Genomic DNA, 22,334 nt, shown 5'->3' on the forward strand with positions numbered 1-22,334 from the left:
CCAGGGAGGGCAGGTGACCACGCCGTGAGCCCGCGGGCTCCTCCACCCGCCGCTCGGGCCTCTGCGTCTACCTCTCTCACCTCCCAGATCCGGGCGGGCTGCGGCGCCCCGCCGGGACCCCCTCGTCCCTGGCCCGGGCAGAGCAACCGGTGAGCCACCCGCGCCTGCGGCTGGCTGCCCTGGCCCTGCGGGAGCCGGCTGCGGTGGGACCTCAGGTAGCGGAGGGGCCTGATCCCTGAGCTCCGCGCTCCAGCCTTAATCCGCCCCTGTTTCCATGGCAACAGACCGAGGTGTCGTAAGCACGGAATTCTGACCTCACAGTAGGATGGGAAAGGAGAAAATGGGCAAGGGGAGGTGACGCGAGGAGGGGGAAGCGAAGCCCAGGGATGGGCGGAGAGGAGCAGATGTGGGGGTGATGGAAGAGACCCCATAAGCTGGTGGGACAGGTGCGTGAAGAAACCACATCTGCGCTGGAAGCCCTAAAGGCTGTGTGGCGGTCCTGGCTGGCTTAGGCCAACCGATGAATCTGGGTCGCCCCACTGGGTGAATAGCTACCAACTTGTGTGTGACTTGTATCCTCCACGTGGGTCAGTGCGATGCAGGGTGGGTGAACGCTGACTGCCTTTCACTGTGGGTGGGAAGTCGCTGAGGCTGGTTGGAGACACCACTCCAAGGATACACTCCAGTTCCTTTCCCCAGCTAGAAAGGGACCATAAGTCTTTTCACCACCCGCCATTGCTGGCCAGAGTGTGTCTGCACAGAGAAGGTGCCTTTTTTTTTACAGATCTGGGCAGCCTGGACCTGGATCCTGCAAACTTGCCCCAGTGGGGAAGGCTTCCCGGGTAGTTCTGAAGGCCGCCATGTCCAGGCTGCAGGTCTGTGATGGAGATAATAGAGAGCAGCTGACATCTCATTTCCCTTTTGGTCTTTTGTCAGTTTACAGTTAAAAATGAGCCACGAAGCAGCCCACGCATTTTATTTATATGGTTGAGGTGTCCAGGGAGGCTTGAGCAGCCTCCAAGAGCCTTTTCTCCCATCCTCGCTAGCCAGAGACCCAGCTTGCGATGAACCCAGTGCATTCTGGGGCCTGCTCCCCAGCGGGAGGCTCCTTACCCTGCCCAAGAGATGGCCACTGGAGGCTTGGCAGTCACGTGTGTTTGCCACTTGGGCTATTTTTCCCTTCCTGCATAGCTTGGTTGGTGAGAGAGATTCTACCAACAAAGAGGTTTTCACCTGGATTGGCCGGAGGGAAGCAGAGCAGTGAAGTCCTTTGCTGCTCTGGGCCATTGTGTGGGCAAAGGGCTTTTATTTTGGTCCTAGTCTGGGTAAATCTCTCCCTTGGCCCCTGATCCTGGTCACCAGGATTGGTCTCTCTTGTGCATACATAACACAGGGCACTCAGATTTTCTGTGTGGATTCTAGGTATGTGCCCAGAGACAAAGATATGCCTGGGGCTGGTGGCAAGAGAGGTGGCCATTGAAGTTTCTGCTTCTCAAGTGTTCCCAAAAGCTCCTGGCAAAAATGTCATAGGATGAAAAAAAAAAAGGTCATAGGATGGATTCAGGTATTTGTCACGATTTCCCTGCCCATCAGATGCAGAAACCTACCTGGGGTCCTGGCCCTGGGGGGAGTTTCATAGTTTAATTATGACTTGGAAAAGGGTTTGAAAGATGATGTAAGAGTAGCCTTTCCTAGATCCCGGGAGGAGAGAGGACCGTGAGCCCTACATATCCTGCGGAGAAACCCCAGAGAAGGAAGAAGGTAAGAGTAGGCATTGGACCACAAGCGTCACATCTCTGATTTCTGGTTGTCCTATGACAGTTAATATGGTGTTGTCCCTGGGCAGGACATTTTAAGAACTGGGGGTGCTACCTTGCATCTCTTAATGAACAGACTCTCCTGGCCACAGCCCCACCTCTGTGAACCTGAACAGCCTCGAGTCCTCAGTGGATCTTGCTGCTGACTGCGCTGGTAGCTGAAGGCTTCAGCAGCTGCCCTGCTGGCTTTTCCATCTCCCGGCCTAGCCTGGCAGAATCGGGGATATAAAAAGCAAACCTCTGGTCAGAGATGAGAGGCAGGCAGGGCAAGTGAGGCCCCGAGCCACTCAGCACCATCTAGGAAGGAAGAGTGGCCTGCTGGGTTTTTGCTTGGCCAGAAGTGGCCTGCTTAAGGTCAGGATCTATGGTTTTCATTTTTAGAGCTATAAAAAACAGAATGCAAATCAACAGCCTCTGGGTGAATACAGAACCTTTCCTTAAAGTTTTTGTCTTGTTAAGCAAGGAAATAGAGTGCCAAATAGGCTTTGTTAAGTGGCAGTCTAATTAATAATTTAAAATCGTGTAGCTGTCTTTCATTAGAATTTATCTGTACATCAACCACAAAATCAGTCAAACACACTCATTTATAAGTTAATGCCATCCCTGAATAATTCAGCAAGAACTAGATTAAGGCCTACAACCCAATAAGATGCATTTTGTTCTTTTGGTTTCCATAGCCAGATGGGCTGGCCTGGTGGCTGGATTGGGTCTCTTTTGTGGGAAGAAGGGAAGGTAGGAGGAAGAAGGGACCATGGGGTTGTCAGATGCTTGGTTGATTTGCATTCAGAGGTCCCCTAGGGAATCAGAGAGTCTCCATGTGTCCAGGTATAAGCAGGCTCCCCTTAGAGCGGTTAGTGTTGTGGCCCTCCTTAGCCCCAACAGTGAAGGGAAATGGAGAGCGTTCCACAGCCAGCCAAGACATTCCCCTTTCTACTAGAGGAAGTGTAGAGAGGGGAATTACAAGAGCCCTGTGTCGAGGGATGAGTTACAAGCCTTTTTAGCCCAAATCTAGGTACAGAAGTGGAGTTCCAGTCTCCCCAGCCCAAGTCTGTCCCATTCAAGGAAAGCAGCAAGCAGCCCAATGAAACCAGTCACACTAAGAGAGTTTCCTTAACTGGGAGCTTCTGGACTGCTTTTCCCCTCAAAGTTCCTGGTCCTTACACCAGCAAAGAGAAGCCAGGATGAGGAATTTTGAGGAAGCACCAGGTCACCTCAACAGAGAGAAGAGGCAGAGTGGCTAAATAAAGTCGTTGAATGCATTTCTCACCAGTAGCCAGAATAAAACCAAGGAAAGAAATGCAGTGCTTCCCATTTGTGAGCTAAGATGATGTAGAAAATGTGTTTTGGTTCCGCCCCTGTAATGCCAGCACGAGGCCAACTCCTCACCACAGTTTCCAGGTCTAGTTGCTGCAGAGGAACTGTTCAGGACCCAAACTCCCAGCATGGACGCACTGACTCCTCTACTGCAGGAACGAAACCGAGTTTCTGGTCTCGGACTCAGGCTGCTAAGCTCAACCCCCACCGCCCCGGAGGGTACGGTGGCTCTGTTTTAGGAGACCAGGTGGATAACCAGAGCAGACAGTGGACTTGACACGGGGAGAGGTTCTTAGCCAAGTCTGAAGCGAGGAAGTCTCATTAGGAAATGGAAAAGACAGGGGAGGCTGGTAGGAATGTTTGCCCCCTGACCTGTGACAGAGTTGACAGCAGATGGGATCTAGGAGGGAGGCTTGTGGGGGAGGGGGGTGAGTCCAACTCCAAGCTTTGAAGTCAGGGCCTGAGAAAGGACAGAGCAGAAGTTCACTCTCTGGAGATGAGAAGGAGGGGGCAGGCCTGCTGAAGGATGTCAAGAACGGATCTGTTTGGTACCATCTGCAGCGAAGTAGTGGTTAAGGTTAAAGCAGAGAGGAGATGACAGGGAGGGAACAGATGGCCGAGGAAGCAAAATAGCTGGCAAACAGGAACAGAGCCTCCAGGGACAGCAGAAGGCAGGACCTCCATGCAGAATGCCGGAAGCGGCCCTTTCCTCGGGGTGCACTGGCCAGGCCACCTGGGTGGAAGTGAGTCTGACAGAGGAGTGATGCAGGCACCCCAGGGTGAGGGCTTCCTTGAGGCTTGGGAGAAGACCTCACAAGTGCTTAGTCGCTCAGTCATGTCCAACTCTGTGGCTCCATGGGCTGTAGCCCACCAGGCTCCTCTGTCCATGGGATTCTCCGGGCAAGAACACTAGAGCAGGTTGCCACTTCCTATTCAAGGGGATCTTCCCTGACCCAGGGGTCAAACCCATGTCTCTTGCATCTCCTGCATTGGCAGGCAAATTCTTTACCGCTAGTGCTGCCTGGGAAGCCCAAGAGAACACCTAGGAAGACGTCAACCCCAAGGCGAAGGGGGGGTCCAGAAGCAGGGATCTCCTTGGATGCCGTTGAGCTGGGGCGAAAAGGTACAGTCGACTTGGGGTCCATCACTGGAGCAAGGGGAGGCCACTGTGGTCCGAACACACCTGGCCAAGCCTGCTGGGAGGAGGCATGGATGCAAGCAGGGAATGGGCAGCAGAGAATGGACTGTTCTTCCTCACCTGCCTTGAATCCGATCCCACCGGTCCCTGTCCACATGCTGACAACAGTGGCTTGTAATTAGTGACGGGCCAAGCTAAGTGGACTCCATGCCTAGCCTCAGGCGGTCTCCACAACCACCCTTCGAGATCAGTCTGTGCTCGTCCCTGCCATACAGATAAGGAAACTGAGGCGCAGACCAAATGAACTCCCTGACTCCGGCTCACCCAGCTGGCACACTGAGTCAGGATGCCACCCCAGGTCTGTTTTCCACCGCGCTCTTTGCCTCGCTCTCTTAACCTCTCAGCTCCACTGCCTCACACGCCCATGTGCCTTGATTTATGTGACATTTGTTTTGCGAGGTGCCGGGCACTGCTGAATCTGAATCACTCGAGTCTCATTACAGAGTTCCCTGGTAGTTCCCGTGCACTCTTCTTCTGGTGTTCCTCCAGGAACGTCTCTGGTTGGGACTTGGGGCTCCTGAGACCCCAAACCCCTCTCTCAGTTGCCCTCCTCTGCCCTGTCCCCCCACCCTTCTCTCCCCTACTGCTTCCTGCGCTGCTGTCTTCATTGCAGACAGAGATCAGACAATGAAGCGATCCTGTCCTCTCTCAGGCCCTTCAGGAAGGCGGGGCCCTGGCTTATCAGGGGGCTGGGCACTCTGCATATGTTGCTCTCCAAGGCTCCCCTTCCAGGCTGTCCTGGTGGGGCGGCTAACACAGCCACACCCCAGACTGGTTGGTGACTGGGGAGCAATAGCCTCAGGAGGTGGCACTTGGCAGGCTGGATGAGGGGCGGGGGTCCCTCCACCTGGCCTTCCTCCTCTGGAGAGTTCCCATGGCCCAGCCCTGGCAGTAACCGCAGGTCCTCCACACAGGGTTTCTCCTGCCCAGTTCCAGCCACGGATGTGTACCCGAGAGACCCATTCTTCCTGCAGTTTGGAAAAGAAAAGAGAAGGCGGAGAGTCTAGTGGATCTCATCTTGGGTGCAGAAGAGCACATTCCCACCTCTCAAGGAGGAGCGCCCCTCTCCTCGGTGGGGGCGGGACGGGGTGTCAGAGCTAACAGATTCAGCAGGGTGCTTTGGAACCTGTGATTACGCTCTAATCAGCCAGTGAAGCTGGGATCCAAACCTGCAAATGTCCCCTGCTAGGTGATTCAGAAGAGGTGCTGTTGGAGGCCTCCAGGCCCACCCAGCAAGAGAGTTGGCACAGTGCTGTGTGTGTGTGTCTGTGCGCAGAACCACACCTGGCGAGCGTGCAACAGGTTCCAGGAGTGCTTGCCAGAGGCCCCCGGTGGCAGAGCTGAACTTCCCGGGTGCCTAGGTTGGCATTCCCTCCACCGGGACCACCAGCAGCACGAGCGGCTGGTGAGCCACTCAGTGGGGGCCCCCTGGGAGTGGGTGGGTGGGCCAGCACTGTGCGTGCCACATGTCGGGAACAGAGCTCCAGTGGGTATGTGGCTCACCCACCCACGCAGGGGGGTGGGCACGACTCGTCATCATACGTCTGCCAAGGGACACAGGACCGCAGCCCTCGGAGATGAGGCCTCCTGGTAGCTAGCTCCCTGGGCTGATTCCACAGGGCAGTGGCTCCGTGGTCGGGGTGGATTTGCAGGAAATGGAGCAAAAAATTCTTCCCCAAGTCAGGAGGAAAGCAGAGTTCCCAACTCTCAGCCCACAGAGGTGGCATGAGAGTTGCTACTGCCTCTGAAATTGTTGGAAGCAGGGTTCGCCATCTCTCTCTCCGGGCACCTGAGCCAATGCATGCATCATGAAGGGGGCTTTTATGCAGAGATTCATGAGCCCCTAGGGGGAAAATTGGCATTCTTCTTACGATGATTTATTTATAGGGCGATTGGATGATGGGGATATGGAGGCTAAGGTGCCTCCATTAGTGAGAAGCGCACAAGGCAGGAAGCCTTGCTCTGCCTTTGACATTTCATGAGGCGACTCCTACCAGGGAGCTGCTTTTTCTTTTAGAAGGTTTTACCTTTAATGTTCTATTCATGGCCTTGTCTGAGCAGGCTGGGAGGAGGAAGGAGCAAGCGGTGCGGGGGGCTTTGGGGGAGACAGGCCGGGATCGGTCACTCAGTGGCCAGCGTGGGGTGGCCGGGGCAGGCTGGGCACGGGGCGAGGGCTGTGGTCACGGACTGGCAGCCCGCCGACCAGCACACCGGCCACCTCCGCGGCCTGTGCTGCAGGCGGCCGGCCACACAGTGTTTACTCTGCTGTCTGTCTCTGTCTTCCCTGGCCGCCCGGCTCCACCGGCAGCAGCAGCCTTTCACAATCCTGGCTCTGGCCTGGCCAAGGCCCTTTTCTTGCTGTGGACTCTGGGGCTGTGGACAGGATCCCAAAACTTGGAGCCCCGGGGCTGGATTTGCTTCCGTCTCTGTGACTGACTCACTAGGACCCTGGACGCTGGGCCTCAGTTTCCCCATGTGTCATATAACTAGATTAACGGTTTGGCAAATGTTTTGGCAGTAGGAGAGTTTCTTCAAATGATGTCCAGTGTCAGAGCCCAGAATACAAAGCAGATAGCTCAGGTGGCTCTGGTCACACCTGGCCCAAGGGGCCTCCTCCTCTGGCCTTACAGCAGTAGCCCTGGAAGCTCCTCCAGTTTGGGGGCTGGGGAGTCCCCTGTGGTCCCCCACTAGCAAGCAGTGCAGGCAGGAAGGCCACTGGCTGTGTCGTGTGCTGTGTGCTGACCCAGAGGACACCACTGCCCACAAGCCTGGGTTGGAGCTCACTCTCGTGCAGCGGGACTTGGACTCCTTGTGACCACTTAGCTCGCTGGGAGAAGCTGTCTACACTTGGAGTCCGCTTGCCCTTACCTACCGCTCACCCCTCAAAGAGAAGAGATTCAGCAGTCACTCCACTGCCGCCCCTCTGGCCTGACACTGACCCTACTGGACATTTTTCTCATCTCGCCTGACCTGGTGACCCTTGACTATGTTGGCCATAGTTTCCCTAGACTTCCCCGATGGCGGCTCCCCTGGTCTTTCTCCTGCTTCTGTGGCTGCTCCTTCTCAGCCTTCCTTGCCAGCTTCACTACCACCTGCCATCCTTCCAGTGTGGTGCCTCCTGGGGGCATTGCCCTGGGCCTGTCTTATCGGGGTGTCAGCTCAGCCCTGGGGATGTCAGCTTGTCTACAGCTGCAGGATCCATTTACTGACCGCTTCCCCTCCACGTCTTATCGAGAGCCAAGATGTTCCTTCTGACCTCCAGGGCCATCCATCCAGCTGACCCCCCACCCCCAGATGTCTCCACTGCAGCCGCACAGGCCCCTCAAACCTGGTGTGTGTGAAACGATGCTCCTACTTCAACCCTGAGCTCTGAGCACCCTTACTTCTTCCCATTTCTCCCATTTCAGCATCTACACCACCATCCTGGCAGGTACCATCAGTCAGAGAACTGGACCCACGGATGAGCCCCTCACCTCAGCCCACCACTCCCCACAAGTCCATCGGGCAGTGATGCCCCTTCTCCCTCAGCATCCTTTGCACCTCCCTTCCCTGCTTCCACCCTAGCCTTTGCCACCATCCTCTCCTGGACCACACCAGCAGCCCCCCTGCATCTACTCCTGCCTTCACCCCATCCAGCCTTCACATGGTGGTCAGAGTCTACAGTGCCACAGGATCTTGTCCTTCCCTTGTTTAAAAACCTTCAGTGATTCCTTGTCTTTCAGGGGCTAGTCTAGACATCCCAGCTTGGCGGTCAATCCTCTTCTCTTGTCCCACCTACAGCCCCACTAAGCGCTCCTCTCCCCACTCTCCACTTTGAACTCTGAGGTCCAGGTCTAATCACCTTCTTTCAATCCCCCAATGGAATTGTTCTCTCTCTGTCTCATCTCTAAAGATTTGCAAAGCACCCCCTGCTTCCCGGAACACTCTCTGCTTCCTTCTTTCCCTTCACACTCATCCTTCAGAATTCAGCTTACATGTCACTTAGGCTCGGAAAACTTACCCGGGCTAGGGGAGTGGTCCTTGTTGTCCCACTGTTCCCTGTACCCCCGGTCACAGTACTCAGTCTATTTTATTGCAATTACCTGTATGTCATAAGCCTTCCCCACTGGATGGCAAGTTCCATGAGGAAACAGCTTCCTCTTTACCCGCCTCCCCAGCCCCTCCAGATCTGTTCTCCACTCTTCTCCACGTGCTGTCTGTCCGGGAGTTTGTTCTGTTGAAATTTAGCCATGAGCTTCCAGCCGAGTTCAACCGATAGGTGGGTCACAATGGACTCTCTGTGTCCCTCCATCCCAGGTCGGCCAAAGTTTCTCCCAGAAGTACAGCCTGAGACAAGGGCTCAGGTGCAAGTCTCTATTTGGGAAGGATCCTAGGGAACACTAGGAGAGGAGCATGGAAGTGAGACAGGGAAGGGAAGAAGCCAGTGGCAGCTATGCTGCCTGAGCTCTGAGCACTCTTACCCTTCCCCATCTCTCCCGTTTCAGCATCTGCACCACCATCCTTGCAGGCACCATCAGTTGGAGAACTGGACCCACAGATGAGCCCCTCACCTCACCCCACCTCTCCCAGAACTCAGACCCACTGGGGAATTTCAGATACAGTCTAGAACATGCACCTCAAAGTTATTTCACCCCAAGGGGAGGGAGCTGGGTGTTTATACACAACTCCAGTCCCTCACTGGGTAAGTGTTGTTCCCCTGAAGGGAGCAAAGACAGTTTCTGTGCTAGAGAAGGCCCTCAGGCAAAGGAATGCAGGTTCTGGCAGTTGGATGTCAGTCTGGTTTGTGCTGAACCAGTGAAAGTTCTCCCAGCGGCTCTGTCTCCATGCTCAGTAAGAGCTTCCTCTCCTCACTCCGCCCCAGGGATGGGGGGTTGGAGGGATGGGTGAGTTGGGGTTAGGGGACGGGGTGCCATGGGAGGAGGGAGGGGGCTGTAAAAGACATTATCTATTAGGGTTTCCTGGGGCTTCCCTGGTGGCTCAGTGGTAAAGAATCCGCCTGCAATGTGGGAGACCTGGATTCAATCCCTGGGTTGGGAGGATACCCTGCAGAAGGAAATGGGAACCCACTCCAGTATTCTTGCTTGGAGAATCCCCGTGGACAGAGGAGCATGGTGGGCTACAGTCCACGGGGTCGCAAACAGCTGGACGTGACTGAGACTAAATACGCAGCGCACACACCCACTGTTCTCATCATCATTATGTGCTCATCAAATTACTCAGTCTGACAGTGCTCTGCTTTTCCCACCAGGACCCGACTGAATACAGCATCCTGCAGAAAATAAAATGTAGCGCGAGTATGACATTGGGTAAACAGTATTGAATCAATAACTAATGTCGTGTCTTTATGAGTTGACTAGCAATGTTGATTGAATGACTGTACACGTACGTTGGAACACAAGGAACTTAGTATCGAAACCCAACTTTTAAATTGCTCTGTAACTGCAAGAAAAATTCAATCATGATAACTTAGGGCTTAAAAAAAAAGAGAGAGAGAAAAGCTTTATATTAGGAACTGGGAGAAATTTTTTTTCTTTCCTTTTTTCTTTTTATTTGTCAGTGTTACTTTTTTTTTAATTTATTTTTGGCTGTGCTGGCTCTTCATTGCTGCACAGGCTTTTCTCTAGTTGCGGTGAGTGGGGGCTCCTCTCTAGTTGCGGTGCATGGGCTTCTCATGGCGGTGGCTTCTTTTGTTGTGAAGCACAGACCCTAGGGAGCAAGGGCTTCAGTAGTTGCAGCACATGGGCTCAGTTGCGGCTCCCAGGCTCTTGAACACAGGCTCAATAGTTGTGGTGCCTAGGCCTAGCTGCCCCTCACTATGTTGGATCTTCCTGGATCAGGGATCGAACCTGTAGCTCCTGCATTACCACTGAGCCACCAGGGAAGCCCCAATATTATTATTTTTTTACTGAGGAGGGTAGAGAAAGGTGTCTCACACTTTTCTCTGTGCAATGCCTCATTAAGAGCAGAAAAGGCAGTAGTATTGCCCCAAGTTACAGATGAGAACACTGAGGCGCAGAGGGGCCACTGAGCTCATCAGGGCCCAGGGAGGTTGCTGCCTCACTCCAGCCCAGCTCCACACCTCTGTAGGAGGAGGAAGCCAACAGGCAGAGGAAGACTGGGCAGCCGGGCCACAGAGGACTTCCAACAGGGCAAGGGCTGTGCTGGGGGAAGAGGCAGCACTCGCGCTCAAAAAACTTTAGGGCTGGACTTGGCAGGTTTGTATGGAACAAAATTTGCACTATTGATTCCGTGGCAAATGAAAAACCTCTCGTGGACATTCTGGGCTTCAGAGATCTGAAATGTTTAAATGAGGCTGGACTGAACATGAGGAGATAAAATTGCAAGGCCAAGCTGAGCTCAGATGGTGCCTGGGGTGAGAACACGCTGCCTCTTTTGCCTTCTCTCCCGTCTGTGAAAATGACTTTTACTTTGAACCACTTCCTCTCCTTGCAGGGAGGGCTCCCGGGTTGCTGCCCAAGCCTGCGGTAGATACAGAATCTCTGAGCAGGGGAGAGAGGCTGGGACAGTCCACAGGGCCACGCTCAGGAGAATACACCAGCCCAAAGGGGAACTGTACCACCAAACTGTGGGGCGGCAATTGGCCCCGGGGCTGCCTCGAGGTAGCAGTGCTTATCATCTCCCTGTAATTGGCCCACTGCCCCTGGTGGGCTGGTATTTCCACCTTCAGTGAACAAATGTGATTACAGCGATTCAAGATATCTCACTGGAAATGGGGAATTATTGCAAAGAGATGCATGACCTGGACTCTAGAAACCTCCACGAAAGGGGGTCCCTCTAAGAAGGAGCAGCCTCTGTGTGATCCCCCTCATGGACTCCTCTTCTACCCAAGCCAGCTATTACTGCCCCCACCCCACTGTCTGCACTCATGACTTTTCACTTCTCATAAGGCCCAATATGGCCACCCAGGGTGGCTTCTTCCTCCTCTTCTTTTTTAAAAATTTACTTATTTGATTTATTTGCAACACACAGGATCTTTGCTCTTCATTGCAGCATGTGCGATCTTTTAGCTGTGGCATATGGGATCTAGTTCCCCAACCAGGGATTGCACCTAGGCCCCCGGCATTGGGAATACAAAGTCTTAGCCACTGGACCACCAGGGAAGTCTCTGGGCTGCTTATTCTTCAAGATGGCCTTTCACCCCTCTCCTCCCACCACTTAATTGCCCCACATCCTTGGTATTCTCAGCTTTTTTTATTTAGGCCATGCCGTGCGGCATGAAGAATGTCAGTTCTCCCACCAGAGATTGAACCTGCAATGGAAGTGTTGAATCGTAACCACTGGACCACCAGGGAACTCCTATTGGTATTCTCAGCTTTATTTCCCAGAAGGAAGACCCCAGCTGAACCAGCCATGTTTTTCCGTGTCAGACCATGGATTATCTGTCCATAGATGAGCTGGACACCTTTTATCGTGTCAGCCAAGAGAGGTTTGGGAGGGCTCCCTCCGTTTGATAAACATTAAACATTTATTGAGTGCCTGCCTTCTGCTGGCTTGGCCCTGAGGATGAAGCAGTAAACAAAAACCAAGTCCGCTGTTCTCATGAAACTTCCATTCTAGTGGGGAGAACAGACAATAAACGAGCATCAGGGACTTTGCTGGTGGCCCAGTGGTTAAGAATCTGCCTGTCAACACAGGGGACCCAGGGTTCAACCTCTGGTCTGGGAAGATCCCACATGCCTCAGAGAAACTAAGCCTGTGGTTCAGTTGTTCAGTCATGTCCATCTCTTTGCAACCCCATGGACTGCACCTGTCCTTCACCATCTCCCAGAGTTTGCTCAAACTCGTGTCCATTGAGTCGTTGATGCCATCCAACCATCTCATCCTTTGTCGTCCCCTTCTCCTTCTTGCCTTCAATCTTTCCCAGCATCATGGTCTTTTCCAGTGAGTCAGCTCTTCACATCAGGTGACCAAAGTATTGGAGCTTCAGTTTCAGAATCAGTCCTTCCAGTGAATATTCAGGGTTTATTTCCTTTGGGATTGACTGGTTTGATCTCCTTGCTGTCCAGGGGACTCTCAAGAATCTTCTCCAGCACCACAGTTTGAAGGTATCCATTCTTCAGTGCTCAACATTTTTTTATTGTCCGGCTCTCATATCCATATATGAATACTGGGAAAGCCATAGCTCTGACTATATATGGACCTTTGTAGGCAAAGTGCACAACTAGCGAGTACGCGAGCTTCAACTACTGAGCCCATGCACCCTAGAGCCCGTGCTCTGCAGCAAGAGAAGCCACCACTCACTGCAATCAGAGAAAGCCCACATGCAGCAACGAGGACCCAGCACAGTCAAAAAATAAGTAAAATAAGTGGGGGGAAAAAAAAAAACACCCAACAACAAAACTGCCGATCAACTATACTCTGTTAGGTGGGCGTAGGTGCTTAGAAAAAGAAAAGTAACAGAGGGTTCATTAAAGAACAGAGGGTGACCAGAGAGCTGTTATTTTAGAGAGTGGCTAAGAAGTCTTTCTGATAAAGTGACATTTGAACAGAAGCCTAAGGGAAGTGAGGGAAGGCTCTCTTTCGCTACCAAAGCTGCTTCTGCGTGGGAAAACCTCTCGAGATGGAGGAAGCAGTGAGTGCAAAGGCCTGAGGCAGGAGTGTGCTTAACACAGTGCCCGCTGCCTTGGGGGCTGGAGCTGTGAGCAGGGCACACTTTCTGAGATGAGCCCGTGGAATTGTCTCGGGTTCCTTTGGAGAGGACCAGAGTGTCAGGGTCAGCCCAAGCCCATCAGTCACTTGGCCAAGGGGGAGGAACCAAAACCCAGACCAAAGAGACAGCTACAGCGGATGGGGAGGAGGAGTGGTGGGTCTTGGGCTCCCCCTTCCCACTGAGGTCAGACACCTCTCCTCCTTGGCTCCTAATGAGGTTCAGGCACAAGGTCTGAGGTCAGTTCCCATAAGACCTTGCCTTTTACACAGAACTTAGTTTTCTGTAATGTCTTATCTTTTTCACCTGCTGCCTCATTTATACAGCAAACTTCTCTCCCCAGAGTAACATTTTTGAACTTAGCAAGTAATGCGTACACATGGCAGAAAACACTGGAAACCCACAGATTGGCAAAAAGAAGAAAATCACTGTAACCCCACAACCCAAAGAGTGGGAACGCTTACCCTCCCAGGGTGTTTGGTGCATCCTTCCTTCTATTGCATGAAATGTGCCCTGTCTGGATGAATTAACAGTAGTTCTCAAATGCCTTTCTATTGAATGGCTGCAGAAGGTGCCTCATCTGACTGCCCATCCTCTGGCTCGCGTATGGAGGCTGTTTGCTGCTTTTTGCTGTTGGAGACCATGCCACAGCCTATGTCTTTGTATATGCCTTGGTCCATGTGCTGTGTGGGCTTCTGGGCAGGAAAAGAGAAGGGTGAAAGGTCAAGGGCTTCCTAGGGAAGCCATCCTGGGAGGTCAGTAATGTCCCATAGGTAGGTGGGCTTGACACTACCCCAGGCAGAAGACAGCCAGACCCTAAGTCTTGTGGTTATTTGGAGAGGAGGGTGTGTGTGTGTGTGTGTGTGTGAGTGTGTTGGGGCCGTGGACATAGCACAGGTCTCCAGTGAAGGGGGCTGTGAGCACACCAGAGGGGGAAGATGAATAGAGGGCACTGGCTTTCCTTGCACTTGGGGTGGCTTGTGGCACCAAAAACTCCTGAGGGTGGAACATGAGAAAGGGCAGGTCCCTAGCTTCCGATCTGGACCAGGGAATTGGTGTGATTTTTATAGATTTGCAGGCTCTTTGGTGCTAGAAGAGACCTTATAACTCAGCTGAGAAAAACTGATGCCCAGAGAGCCCACGTGGTTTGCCCAGCATCACACAGCATCAGGTTGCTGCGTCCCAAAGCTGGTCCACAGCACACTGGCTGGTAAGATTGGTTCCATGCCCCTCATCTGTCTAGGAGCCCTAAGCCAGTCTTTCCCATTACCTCTGTTTCAGAGGGGCCCTCGGTGGTGACCTCTGCAGCTATGCTTGTGGCTGTCCTTGCTCAGTGGAGGCTTGCTTCCGAAAGATGAGTCTGGTGGGCAGAGCTCAGTCCAGGGGTCAGCAATCGAGCCCTTCACCTCCCAATGGGGATCAAGCATGTTGGATCTGGTCAGACCCAAGTTCAAGTCCTGGGAATGACCTTATTTCTCTGAGCTTGATTTATTCCATCTGTAAAATCAGGCTACTAAGAGTACCTGTCTTGGAGGGTTGTGAAGCTTAAGTGAGATGACGCTGATGAAGTTCGTGGCACTTTACTATGACCCAGAGTGGGAGTTCAACCAATGCGGCCAGAGTATGAGCAGCGTGAATGGTAACTCCCTGTGCCCTCCTTCCTGCAGCTCAGAATTGGCCGCCCTCAGAACTGGCCGCCCTCTGAAGCTTTGCCTCTCTGTGTCCAGGGCTGAGTCCTCATGAGTGGACAAAGTGACACAGGCCAGCCCTGGCCAGTGGGAGGAGTCTCAGGGATGGGTCACCTTGTTTGGGGGAGACAGGGTATGTCCTCAACTTCCCGCCCCCTCTGCCTATAGTCTGGGGGAAGCCCCATAAGGCAGTGCAGGGGACGGGGCTTTGCAAAGCATCCCCATGGGGTTTTCACTGGCTCAGGAAAGTAAGAAGAGGTTGAAAGCCTCCCCAGAAAACTGGGACATCATCCACCAGCCACCGGCTCTGACTTCTCCTCAGCTCTTTCTTCCTTCCCTCCAAAGCAGATTCTCCCTGATCAGAAAGGAAAACCCGGCCCCCGCTCAGTGACTCTGTCTCTTGGCCTATGAGACATGTCTTCTTGCCTGCTTCTTCTCAAAAGTATCCTTGGTCTGCTCCCATTTGCCTACTGTCTTTGTATATCGAGCTGAGTAGCTGGGAGCCGAGGCTATGGAACCAGGCGGGTGGGAACCAGGTCCCTGCTCTGCCACTTACCAGCTGCCCGACCTTGGGCAGTTGCTTTTAATTCTCTGGGCCTCGATTTCTTCATCTGAAAACTGGGGCTAATGCCAGCTGCCTCTCGGGGTTCTGAGAAATCGTGACAAGGTAGGTGGAAAGGGCCTGGGAAGGGCCTTCCTGGCAGGTAGCAATGCTGCTCTCCTGCCTTCATCAGCTCCGTCTGTTGGCCAACGGTCCTTGACTGAGGCCGACTGTGTGCCAGGCTCTGCGAGTGTTCAAGTACCAAAATGAATGCCACGGTCCGCTTCCCAGTGGCTTTGCCTCTTGGTCTTTTTCCTCATTGTAGATCCCCCCTCCTCTTCCTCTTTATTTATTTTTTTCTCTGTTTAGGGCCCCATCTGGCCCTGATGTGGAATCCACAACAAAAGAGGTTGGGGGTGTATACCTGACCGGGGGCTCAGGCCTCAGTTTGCCCTACAGGATGCCTCGCATCTTTGTACCAAGCTGGCGGCCTGCCCCCGCCCCCTTTTCAATAGGCTGATCCGGCCCTGGCAAGAGAAGGGTGTGTCTGGGGAGCTGGCAGTGCCCCTGGGCAAAGCCCTCAGAAGCCTGGGGCAAGAGCTGTCACCTCCTTCACAGAAGAAGCAGAATCGATTTTTCTCTCTCTCTCCACTCCCTCAAAAAGAGCAGCAATGAGGGAAGGGGCGGGAGTGGGGGCTGAATTGGTGGAGGGTTTGCCTGAGAGATCAGCCGGGGACACATGCTTGCCTGGGCCCAGCCCCTGCAGCCCCAAATGAGGGCACAGATCTTTCTCGTCCACACCCTCTCCTCCACTGAGAAGGGGCCCGGCTCCTCCCACTACTTGGGGTACAGAGGCTCCCTGGTCACAGGCTCTTCCCAACCCGCTGGGAACTGGCCAGGGAGGTTTTTTTTTTTTTCCACTAACAAGCTCACCACATTACAAGCATTACAATTTCAACAGAAATAACCAAAAAAGAAAAAGAGAGAAAGAAAAGGGAAAGAAAATAGTCCTTGCACAAATGCCACTGCAGTGTCTGCCAGGACCTAAGATCTGGTACTGTCTATTTTTTAATAATTGAGGGTAATAAATATGTATTTCTTTCTCCTCACCGCACCCCCTCCCCACCCCATCCTCCGCAGCTTGTCAGCTCCCTGCGTCTCTCCTCTGATCAGACCAAGTCTTCCCCAAGCAAAAAAAAAAAAAAAAATCCTTTAAGCAAAAAGGATTAAAGCCTTGAAAGTAGGTCTGCCTGAGCTCTTCTCCTCCCGCCCCCTCCCCCAGGGTTGGTGGAGAAAAGCCCCTCAGGGGACAGGAAGGGTGAGCAGGAGGCGGGCTCATGCTGCAAGACCCCGGTGGGGGCCTCAGGAGCTGAGGGTCACATCAGTTCCCTCCCTGCAGCCCATTCAGTTCCAGTTCCAGGCAGCCCAGCCCAGCCTTCCACTGGTCTCTGAGGAGGGGCTAACCTGAGAACCAGGGCCCCCCAGGCCCCCACAGTATAAAACATAGAACAGAGGGCTTCAGTCTCTGTTCCAGCTTGGCTTTGCGACCTGGCTTTGTGCTTTAGGGTCCTGCGTGACCTTAGAGTGAGCCTCTAGCCTCAGTTTCTCCATCTGTAAAATGGGAATAAATAGTACCTACCTCACAGAGGATGGAATAAAATAAAGATAGCCCAGTGCCTAGCACATGGCAAATACAAAACAAAATTATTATTTTCATCCAGTTCTTCTCAGACACAGAAAGTGTTAAAAAGCAAGTGTTAGTCACTCAATTGTGTCTGATTCTTTGAGAACACACGGACTGTATAGCTCAACAGGACAGGCTCCTCTGTCCATGGAATTCTCCGGGCAAGAATACTGGAGTGGGTAGCCATTCCCTTCTCCAGGGGATCTTCCCGACCCAGGATCGAACCCTGGTCACCTGCACTGCAGGCGGATTCTTGCAGATAGCAGTCTGTAATCTCCCCCATCCTAGTGGCCCTCCAGTTTGCAAGGGCCTGCTAGGCACACTGGTTTTTCATGCATCATTTCTAGAACCCCAAGAAGAGGGGGTTGAAACTGAGGCTGGGTGGTGTGGTTAGGAGCCTTGCCTAAAGCTAGTGGATCAGAAGAAATAGAACTGGAACTCCAAGTAGGGCTTGCATACCATCCCCCATTCTGGTCCTGCCAACCTTTCCTCCAGTGCATGTGACTTCTGAGAGGGCACCCAGTATCCCTGACTCTGGGCCCAGGTACCCAACCAGGAATCAACCCCAGGAAGGTCTGGCCTGCCGGGAAGGGAGGGCCGGGCAGGGGCAGCTGTGGCCTTCCTCAGCAGCCCCGCCTTCCTCCCCTGCAGCTGCCAGCCTTTGCAGTTTTTGCTGAGGCAGCAGCCCCGCCAGGCCCAAGTGGGCCTCCCTCCCTCTGAGCTGGGCACATGCACTCAGGGCTGGCTGCAGGTGGCAGGCTGTGAGCTCTTGCACCCACCTGGGCCCAGAGCCCCTGGCGGGTCCCAGTGCTCTGTGCTTGGCCACTGGGCCTTGAGGGCCCCCATGCCCACCCCTGGGGACAGCCCTGCCCTGGCTGCTCTGGGCCCCAGGCAGGAGAGGAGAGGCAAGGCCGCCAGGCCGGAGGGCAGGAAAAGTGGGGAGGGAGGTGGCTATTTATAGCCAGCTTTGCTTTTGTTCCTTTTCCAGCAATGCTTCTCTTTAAATAGGAGCAGGGCTGGAGGCTGCAGCTCTTCCCCAGTTGCCTATATACAGTCAGTGCGCATGCGTGTGTGCCTGTGTGTGTGCGGGTGTGCAGGGGGACACACACCTATAGGGATGAGATGTCAGTGGATACTTCAGTGCATGTGCATGTGTGTGTGTGTGTGTGCAGGGATGGGATGAGGGGATGGTCAGCTCTGTGGGCACGTTCACCAACTTGTGTGGAGGTGGAGAGGGGTGTTCTTTGTGTGTGAACGTGTGTGTACTAGCATATGCACATGCATGTGCAGGGATGGAGCAGCTCTTTGTACGCATGTGTGTTTTTATTAGTGGACACACACGTGATGGGTGCTGCGGCCACTCTTTAGTTGTTTTGTGGGGGGGTGATGTGCACACATACACGTGTAGAGATGGGGTTGGGGTGGGCTGGGAATTTGTGGGTCCACCTGCCCGTGTAGAATGTGATGTGAGCAGGACTGTGTGTGTGTGTGTGTGTGTGTGTGTGTGAGTCACTCAATCGTGTCCGACTCTCTGTGATCCCATGGAATGTAGCCCCTTCTGTCCATGGGATTCTCTAGGCAAGAATACTGGAGTGGGTAGCCATTCCCTTCTCCAGGGGCTCTTCCCCACCCAGGGATTGAACTTGAGTCTCCTGCATTGCAGGCAGATTCTTTACTGCCTGAGCCACCAGGGAAGCCTGGAGCAGTCCTTCTCCGGTGGGTCTATGTCCTGTAACAGGATTGTGGGGGAGTAGTCACCATGGGGTCGCGAAGAGTCGGACACGACTGAGCGGCTTCACTTTCACTTTTCACTTTCATGCATTGGAGAAGGAAATGGCAACCCACTCCAGTGTTCTTGCCTGGAGAATCCCAGGGACGGGGGAGCCTGGTGGGCTGCTGTCTATGGGGTCGCACAGAGTCGGACACGACTGAAGCGACTTAGCAGCAGCAGCAGTCACCGTGTGTATGTATGTGTGTGCGCGCGCACAAGCGGGTAGAAGGTTGGAAAGAGACGACAACTCTTATTGTATGTACAGCAGACCACAGGCTCACTGAGCGCAGTGACCCTGTCTACGCAGCACCCTGCCCCCACCGCACCTGATCCGATTGGGGGAACACTAAATGGATGACTAGCAGTTGTGTGTGTGTGACGGAATAGAAGGCCTCTGGGAGGATCCTTTCTGGCTGCGGAGGAGTGTTCCAAGCCCGCGCATCCAGCGAGCAGTGTTAGAGCACCCCCAGAGCACCCCGAGGCCCAGACTACTCCCATTTCTCTCCCTTTCTCCGAAGCCCGCCAGTCGGGTGCTGGGAGCTTGCCAGGGCGTTGGCATGGCGCCGCCTTCGGCAGAAAGTAAAGCTCGACCAGATGCTGGGCGAGCCTGGTGAGGAAGGGCCCGAGCTTTAGGGGAGGTCCTGGGTGTCCAACCTGGCCCCGCGTCTCCTTCTCTGCTTCGGATTTCACATCTGTGCAATGGGCGAGTGCAGCCGGCTCAGGGCTGCTGGCGGGATCAGACCCGGGAGGACTGGAGATGCGGTTTAGCCCAGACCCGCGCTCCGGCAGCGGTCTCCGATCCCGGTTGGGGTCTGCGGGCAGGACGCAGGTGGGCGAAGGAGCCTATCGCCGAGCACCGCGCCCCTCTCGGGCCACCGGCCTAGGCGCCCTCGGGGTGGGAAGCGTTTCCAGGGCGGCCTGCCGCTCCCGCGCGGTAACCCAGATCTGTCACCGCGGCCCAGCGTCTCGGCAGCAAATCCCCGCCCCGAGAGGGGTCGACTGGGGAGGGGGTACTCGGGGGTCCTGGGCTCCCGACCCAGCCCTCCCACGGAGGCTGGGGTGCGGGGCGCCCAGTGTGAGCCCAGCCCCCGCTCCCGGGCCCCGCCCCGCCGGCAGCTCGCGATCGATGCGACAGCCCTCCTGCCCCTCCCCCAAAGGCCAAACAAAACATAGTAAATATTTAATCCGGGCCAGGGAGCCGGGAGCCCTCCCCACCTCCCTCGGCAGCCGTCTGGCTCCTCTGCCAGCCCCGGCCGTTCTCCCCGGTAATGAGGCCGGAGCAGCACGGATCGATCCGCGGCCCGGGCGGGGTGGGGGTGGGGGCCCGAGCCCTCGGGTGGCATCGCTGTTCGCCCCCATTCCGCTCCGCCATCCCAGACCCAGGAGACTCGAGCCAACCGGGAGCCTGAGCTTGTCCGAGAAGGCCAGCGAGGAGGAGGTGGGGGGCCGCTGCGCCCCTGCCCACCCCCATCTCAGGCCTGTGTGAGCTTGGGTCCTGGGGGAGGAAGGGATGGGAAGAGCAGAGAAACAGCCAGGCGGAAGGGAGGCAGTGAGAGTGGGGAGACCCAGTCTTGAGCTCCTGCCCTCGGGCTCCACCAAGGCCTGGTGGCCCAAAGCCTGCAGCACCTTGGGGTGAGGCCTGCTGGGGGGGAGGTGGCGGGACAAGGATAGCCAGGGTGACCAGCCGGGAGAGGCTGGTGAGGTATCTTTTTTTTGGTGAGGTATCTTTATGGTGCTGTCCTCCTGGGTCTTGCCCTGGAGGATACCTAAAGGGGTTGATGACATCCTTGCTACTCATCCATTCATGCAGCAGTTCATGATTGAGCTGTATGCCAGTCCTAAGCTACCAGTAAGGGGACACAGGTTGGGAGCCTGCAGAGAGATTGCATTCCAAAGGAGGAAACAGTTGATGAGTCAATACATAAGGTGATTTCAGAGAGTGGTGGGACTTAGTGTAGAGAATACGCTGTGAGGTGATATTGTGTTTGGCCAGGAGAGGACCAACTTTAGCTAGGGTGGGCAGGGAGCTGCTGACAGACTGAGACAGAAACATTGCAGGCGGTTTACAGCAAGTGCAAAGGCCCAGAGGCAGAAATGGGTGCAGCTTCTAGGACCGGAGAGAAGGTGGGGGGAGGCTGGAGTTGTAGTAGTGAGCCGGAAGGAAGCTGGCAGTGACGGATCCCGTAGGATTTTTTGTAGGCCACAGGAGGAGTTTGGATTTTATTCTAAGTGCAGTGTGAAGGCATTAGAGGTTTTAAGCAAAGGAATGGCATGAGGCATGATCTGATTTACATTTTTAAAAGCTTCTGCTGGCTGCGGTATGGAGAAGAGAAGGTAGAGAGTTAGGAGTGGAGGTTGACAGGTCAGCTCGGGGAGGCGGGTGAAGTGGCAGACAGGAAGGAGGCTGGTGTTCTGCCTGGATCAGACAAGGACTGCAAAGTGACCATTTAGACGTGTACAGCAGGCCCTGGCAGGGCCTCCCAGCAGCTGGAACAGCCTGTTCCTGGACTCCTGGCTGCTTAAGTCCTGTGGGGCCTGAGCAGAAGCCGATTGCCTGGATCGCCCCCATCCTCTGTCCTCGACCCAGACTCCACAGAGGGCAGCCCAGGAAGTTTTTTCAAGGAGCATTAGAAAATGTTGACATGTTTTTTGAAACAATTTCAGATCTGATATCTTGGCCAGATTGAGTTTGTAACCAGCTTTATTGTTTAAGCCTGCTGGGATTTCATCAAAGGCGTCTGCTGTTTACCCAGAACCATTTCATTGGAGAAAACAGCAAACAGACCTGCATTTCTATCTGATTTCACTTTTTCCCTTTTCTCATGAATTTAGGCGCATGTGAAAAGCAAGGCTGATAAGGCAAAGCAGCTTGGCTCAACCCCGAGGAGGGGGCTCAGAATGAACACAGCAGAGGTTTATAAACAGAAAAGTTAGGGGTGGCTGGCCTCCACTCTGGCAGGCAGAGAGATACTTCTGGTCAGCAGCTAGCTCTCTGCAGGGTGGGGAAGGGGGTCCACAGAGCGGGTGATGGAAGGTGGGGAGAGTTGCTGTCCACACCCAGCCTGGCCAAGATTTCTAGGCCCTCTCCTGGTGTCTTTACCTGTTTCCAGATCACTTCAGGGACTGGCAGCAATAAAAGACTAAACATCAGCTCCCACTTGAAAATCAGCCGTGACCTAACCTTGGAGCTGGGTTCAGTAAGACAGACTCCCACTTTCCTGGGAATAGGCCGAGCGAGGAAACAGATCAAAAGGCAAATGGGAGAGACTCCCCTGGCAGTCCAGTGGTTTAAGACTCTGCATGGCCAATGCAGGGGGTGCAGGTTTGATCCCTGGTCAGGGAACCAAGATCCGACAAGCCTCGAAACTTGACCAAAAAAAAAAGTCAGATGGGAGCCAGAGTGCCAGGAATTCGCCTTCCTCCCCCTCCTCTGCCAACGCTTGGGATGCAGCCCCTTCTCCTGCCAGATGGCTTGAGCCAGGGCAGAGCAGGGCCCAGGGACGGTGGAACCAGGCTCAGCCCCCCTTGTGCCTCCCTGAGAAATCTGCACTCGTGTTATCGCCACCTGCCTAATAGGATCTGGTGCCTTTAAGCAGGTCTGTGGACCCACCAAGTGTTTCAGGCCAATGGGGGAGATGCCGGCTTTGCAGCCT

At 54.3% G+C, this 22,334-nt stretch overlaps 1 protein-coding gene across 1 annotated transcript in view; it reads left to right on the forward strand.

Moving 5' to 3' along the window:
* Positions 1–22,334, forward strand: part of RTN4RL1 (reticulon 4 receptor like 1) — a 74,479-nt gene that overhangs the window by 958 nt on the left and 51,187 nt on the right. The gene's annotated exons all lie outside the window — the stretch shown is intronic.

This window comes from Bubalus kerabau, chromosome 4 (assembly GCF_029407905.1).
Source record: "Bubalus kerabau isolate K-KA32 ecotype Philippines breed swamp buffalo chromosome 4, PCC_UOA_SB_1v2, whole genome shotgun sequence".
NCBI lineage: Eukaryota > Metazoa > Chordata > Mammalia > Artiodactyla > Bovidae > Bubalus > Bubalus kerabau.